The following is a 6000-nucleotide window of genomic DNA, read 5'->3' as shown; positions in this document are numbered from 1 at the left end:
AATTAGTATGTGCCAGGAGCTTTACGGATGTTTTACTCCTCACGGGAACCCTGTGATTAATAAGAACTAACTTTGTAAGTTGACAGATAAGAACAGAGGTTTAGGGAGGTCAAGCAACTTGCCCAAGGTCATACACCAGGTAAGTGGAACTCCAGAATTCTCACGTATGTCTGATAGTGATCTTAGGCTAAAGTGCCTCATATATATCCAATTTAACCACTGGCAAGCACTCCCTCTTCTGCCTGTATCATAATTTTTTACGTGAATGACACATACATGGCTTGTACATTGTGCACTCCTCTTATGTCCCCAATTAGATTGTGACTTGTGGAGGGCAGAGACTGGCTCTAGATCCTCACTCAGTTACCCAGTAACTCAGTAGAGTATATTGTAACGATGGACATCAGGAAGATGGCTAGAAATGTGGGAGTCTAGAACTAAGAAAAGATACAGAAGGGAGAAGACAGGAATATTCTTTCAATCGTTTAATGAGCACCTGGACCAGTGCTGGTGCTGGGTGTACAGTGATGAGGACCAAGCCTGTTTGCGTTCCCGCCCTTCATGGGACTTCTTCGCAAAGGTCCGGGTCATGATCAAGGATGTAAGTCACCTAAAGGACAATTTACCTTGGTGTTCCTCAAGAGGGGTGGCAGGCCCCAGCACCTGCAGGGTTCTAGCAGTCCTGCAGCGCAAAGACATGAGTAAGATAGAAGTGTGTCAAGTGAAACGCTTTTATATGATTGTACTTCACCAGCCAGAGGTCTAGGGCCGGGTGTGAAGGGAGATAAAGAGCGCAGAGCCGCCGGCGAGCGTCCGATATAAAGGGGTGTGGCCGCCCCGCCTCTGCTGCCAGCTTTTCCACGCGTCGCTTCCTTTCGCAGCATCAGGACTGCGGGCGGTGGGGTCTTCCTCGCCCACTACGGGGAAAACGGGGAGCCCTGGATGGCCCCTAACTCCTCACCGGCCTTTGTGAAACGTCTCCAATTGTGCCTCATAAGCGGAGTCCGGCCCCTGTGGACGGACGGGGCTGTCTGGACTCCGCAAAGGCTGAAAGGAGAGGACAGCGCGGTGGCGGGTCATCCCCAGAACCTGTCAACACTACCTCCCCCCCCCCCCCCCGCCCCCGCCATTAAATCTCCTTCCCTTTTCCCCTCCTCCCGCAACCCCGCTCTGGCGCTCCTCCCCCAGCCTTTCTGGCCTCCCGCGCAGGGCCTGGGGGGGCGGGGCGAGCGGTCAAGACTGCGCGAGAGTTCCGCCAAAATCTCGCGAGACTTGCTTGCCGCCGCTGCCACCGCCTCTTACGTCTTCCCCTTTGACAAGTCGCCGCTGCTGCAGCAAAAATAAAGGACGCGGCCGCCGCAGCCGCTGCCGAGCCGGGCTCGGGTCGCCGGAGCCGCGCCCCACCCTCGCCAGCTCCGGGGCCGCGTACGGTAACGCCTCTTCTTCTGCCCTCCTGGCCGCCTGTGCGTGCGCCCCGCGGGCTGGGCAAGGCCGGCCGGGGCTGTTCTCGGGCCGCGGCCGAGCCGGGGGCCGCCGGGGTCCCCGGTGGGCGGCAGGCAGAGGCCTGAGGGAAGCTTCCCGGCGCGGTGCAGGGTCCCGGCCTCAGAGGCCTCTCGCAGCCCGAGCGCTTACAGAGCTCGCCCGAAGGGGTAGAGGGACCCGCCCCTCCGGCGGCTTGCTGTACTTGCCCCTCGGGAGTCGGGTCTCTGACCTTCTCCCCCACCCCTTTATCCGCTAACTAGGGCCCCTCCCCCCGGCCGGGGCTAGGATCGGGGGACAGCGGCCCGACTCTCTTTCGGGAGAGCTGCGACCCCAGTGCCTCCCCGCCGCTCCCGTCGCCGGCCGCCTTTTGAGGGGTGGAGGTTGGGACGACGTGTCTTTCTCCTTTCCTCTGCTTTTGGATGGGGGCAGCTCATCATCAGGCAAACCTTTCTCCAAATCTCCCGCCTCGGTAAAATAACAATTTATAAAGCCTGTGCTACCAGGAGGGGAGATGGGATGCATTGTTTAGTCTGTGGGTGAGATGAGGATGATGATGACAAGAGCTGTCCCAGGGAACATGGTGAAACCTTTTCTGTGATGGGTGGTAGGTTCTTGGGAGACTCGAGCACCGGAACTGCTACCACCTTTCCCAGGAGGTTATATAAAAGACATGCTGTCCAACGCAGAGAGCTGTGAGCAGGGACACAGTTTGCCTTAATTTTAAAATAATGTCTATAGTTCTGTAGAAAATATGGATAATTAGAATTATAGGAATACCAAATCTGAACTAACTCGTTCTTGTAATTCCATTTTCAGAGATAGCATTTCATGGTTACCATTTTGGTGTGTTTCCTAACAGACACTTAGTTTTTTCAGATTGTCCTTGGCTCATCATTGATTGGGACTTCCCCTATTCTATATATGTTTCAAAATGATTTGTTTTATTTGAGTCATTTTGGCCCACTTGATTAAAACTGGTTACTTGTTCATTATCACTGGCTGTACTCTGTCATCTCTAGCTCTTTCATTGGACTCTCCTCCAAAATGATTGTTAGATAAATGGTTTTAAAAATCAAAAGTTAAAAAATTATTATCTGCTTGGATGTAGTACATGAGTGTTTTTACAGTTTTTCCTGTGGTGGGCGCTGAAAAGGAGCAGTGTTTGTGGAAGGCAAACTATGATTACTCACAGTGGGAAGAAACCTGTTTACCTCAAGGTTTTATAACATTGATTTCTATTGGTTATTTTTAGACCAAAATCGTTATGTGACACTGTTTGTTATAGTGCCTTTGTGATTGGGATGGGATGGATACATGCCTTTGATTATGTAGGTTTCTATGGTGTGAGTTTTTACAAGCAAAATTGAGTGGCCTAGGTGTCTGTATGTACACACACATATAATGCACCTATACATGGGTTTTGTCTTGGAAGTGAGTTAAAATGTATTATTTGAGAAAAGAAAGCATTAGGTAGGGCAAAGAATAGTCTTGTAATATTTCTCCCAAATTATATGACAGGATTATATGGCAGAATGAAACATCTAGGGAGGTTGGAAATCTGGCAGCTTTAAAAAATTAGGATAGTGTCATTTGTCTGGGGTTGTCATTGGAATGGATTAAATGACCTATTAAGGCCTTTTGTAATTCTGAACTTTTATGAATTTTGCTTTTCCTAAGATTCTGTTATCACTTTGCTTCTTAAATTTCTAGTCATGCTGTTTACATGTGACACTTACCCATTCATTTGCTGGTCATGTATTCCACTCCCAATGCAGGAATCCTGGTGGTGCATGAGGAGAAAGCAAATGTAAATGGGTCACTTAGTCTATTAATATAAACATTTTCTGCAAATCCTATTTGATTAAAGGAATTTCAAAGACTGTGTTCTTGATTGGGCTGGATTGGTTATTAGAGGATGTAAATAATAAATAGCAATCGAATTCTGATGTCTCGAGCATTTCTTTTTTTTTAAATTTTATTTATTTATTTGACAGAGACACAGCAAGAGAGGGAACACAAGCAGGGGGAGTGGGAGAGGGAGAAGCAGGCTTCTCATGGAGCAGGGAGCCCGATGTGGGGCTCGATCCCAGGACTCTGGGATCATGACCTGAGCTGGAGGCAGACGCTTAACTGACTGAGCCACCCAGGCGCCCTCAAGCATTTTTTTTCCCAAAAAAGACAAAATTCCTCCTCCTTAGTATTAAAAAAAAAAAGAGAGACTTGATACATTGAACAGTTGATCTTTTAAAAATTCAGATTTTCAGTAAAATAACAATAATGAAGACCTTGTGGTTTGGTGCGTGGAGAGAAGTTCATGTTAGGATAAAAGCAAATTGACTTGTGAAAACAAATTTTGAATTTTATACTTGGACAACTATGTAATGATAAGTAAACAACTTACTATAACCTGTTAAAGATAATTTTTTTAATTGTAAATAAAACTTTGGCTTAACAGACAAATGAAATGTGTTGTTATGGGCACATACTGCAGATTATCATGATGTTGAAAACAACAAATTGGTCACATCACTTAAAAAAGAAGTTTGCAAAGCCAGTAAAATCACAACAGCTAGCAAATTTTTTTGACTAAAAAAAAGTATAAGGGAACATAAAGTAGCTAATTTACTTTTTAGATGCCAAATATGATTTTTATGATTTTAGTTTTTTCTGCTGTCACTTACTGGGCCCTCTAAATTAATCAGAATATTAAATTACAGATGAGATCCCTGAGCAAGGAAATATGACAGTTGGGTAAGATGATCAATTGATGGATTTTATTTACTTTTAACTGTTTATTTTGAAATAATGTTAGACTTAGAGAAATGTTGCAAAGATAGTACAGAGAGTTCCTATATAATATTCTTCCTACATCATCTCCTGATGTTGACAATTTACATAACCATAGTACAATGATCAAAAACAGGAACTTAGCTTTGGTATAATGCTATTAACTAAACTACAGACTTTATTGCAGTTTCACTAGTTTTACCCCTAATGTCCTTTTTTCTGTTCCACAACCTAATTCATTGCATTTAGTTGTGGTATTTTCCTCGTCTCCTCCAATCTGCGATAGTTCCTCAGTTTTTCCTTGTCTTTCATGATCTTGACATTTTTGATGAGTACTGTCAAATTTGTAGAATTTTTCTCATTTTGGGTTTGTCTGATGTTTTTCTCATGATTAGATTTAAGTTATGTATGTTTGCAAGAAAACCACAAATGATGTGTCCTTTGTGCATCATTTTAGAGGGTACATGGTGTTTATATGTCTTATTGCTAGTGATGTTTTAACCTTGATTACTTTGTTAAGGTGGCCTCTGCTTTGTTTTCTACTGTAAAGTTACTATTCTTCCTTTTGATACATATCTTGGGGGATATAACTTTGATACTATGCAGATACACTGTTTCTCCTCAAACTTTCTCCTGCTGATTTTAGCATGTGTTGATAGATCTTGTCTGCAACAGTTATTGTGGTGTTTACCTAATGGTGATTTTATATTTTCCTCTTTTTTTTTTTTCCCAACATATTATTGGAATTTTTCTGTTAGGAAGAGATATCTCTTTCTCATTTGTTTATTCAGTTATTTATGTAATTATAATCTCATGGGTATTTGTTTTATTCTACATCTTTTAACCCAATAGTATTTTTTTATTGCTCAAATTGTTCCAGCTTTGGCCATTAAGAGCCTTTTCAAGTTGGCCTTCAGTCTTTTTTGAGCATTTATATTCTGGTATCATAGGCTATTTCTCACTCATGTTGTATCTTTCCTTGTACCAGTCCTGGAATCAAGAGCTTGTCTAAGGAACTCTGATTCTTTTTATTGGAGAATGGAATATAAATCAAGATCTGGATGTGAGGTGTACTCATTGGGGTGTCATTGCCTCTAAGCCCTCAGAGGACAGTGCTAGGAAATACAGGTGTATATACTACCTCTCCCACACATATAAGTGAGCGTGCGCACACACACACACACAATTTATTTCTATATTTATCTTTCTCTATATATTAAAAACCATGAGTTCATATTGATAGCTTCTAGTCTAGTCCAACACCACAAGGTTCATTCTAACCTTTACTCATTTCTTATTTGTAACTTTTTTCTAATAGTGAAAACCTGGCTCTCATTATCTGTAGACAATAGATCATAGAGATAATAGATCATCTCCCACTTGTTCACTTTTATAATGCCCATCAAGTAATTACTGATTGCTAACCCATTACCCTTATGAGAAACGTATTTGGTAATTAGCGTACAGTCTTTTTTTTTTTTTTTTTTTTGTCTTTAACCTCACGGTATCTAGTCAAAATATTATTTTCCAAAGTTATTTAGGTTAGTTCTTTTTCCCCCCCACACTTTTAGTGTTAGGTTATTCATCTGTAATGCAGTTTGGTTCTTTTCTTACTCTTTGTATTCCATTTTGGGTTACCCCTCAATCCTGGTTGATTTAGATTATTTATTTGGGTATATGAAACATTACTATTACTAAACATTACTACATAAAAAGATACAGTCAGAAATG

The 6000-nt window shown here is 42.6% G+C and overlaps 1 protein-coding gene across 15 annotated transcripts in view; it reads left to right on the top strand.

Moving 5' to 3' along the window:
- The first annotated feature begins 1281 nt into the window (after positions 1-1281).
- The window catches only part of HERC1 (HECT and RLD domain containing E3 ubiquitin protein ligase family member 1), a 188049-nt gene continuing 183330 nt past the window's right edge, over positions 1282-6000 (top strand). For 12 of the 15 annotated variants that reach the window (XM_032417652.1, XM_032417642.1, XM_032417647.1 and 9 more), the window contains exon 1: positions 1282-1430. The gene's annotated coding sequence lies outside the window, so the exon portion shown is untranslated. Of the gene's footprint in view, positions 1464-6000 lie in introns of all 15 variants that reach the window. The other 3 variants (XM_032417640.1, XM_032417641.1, XM_032417639.1) reach the window with 2 other exon arrangements.

This window comes from Phoca vitulina, unplaced genomic scaffold (genome assembly GCF_004348235.1).
Source record: "Phoca vitulina isolate PV1807 unplaced genomic scaffold, GSC_HSeal_1.0 scaffold20, whole genome shotgun sequence".
Taxonomy (NCBI): domain Eukaryota; kingdom Metazoa; phylum Chordata; class Mammalia; order Carnivora; family Phocidae; genus Phoca; species Phoca vitulina.
This window is presented reverse-complemented; position numbering and strand designations above follow the sequence as displayed.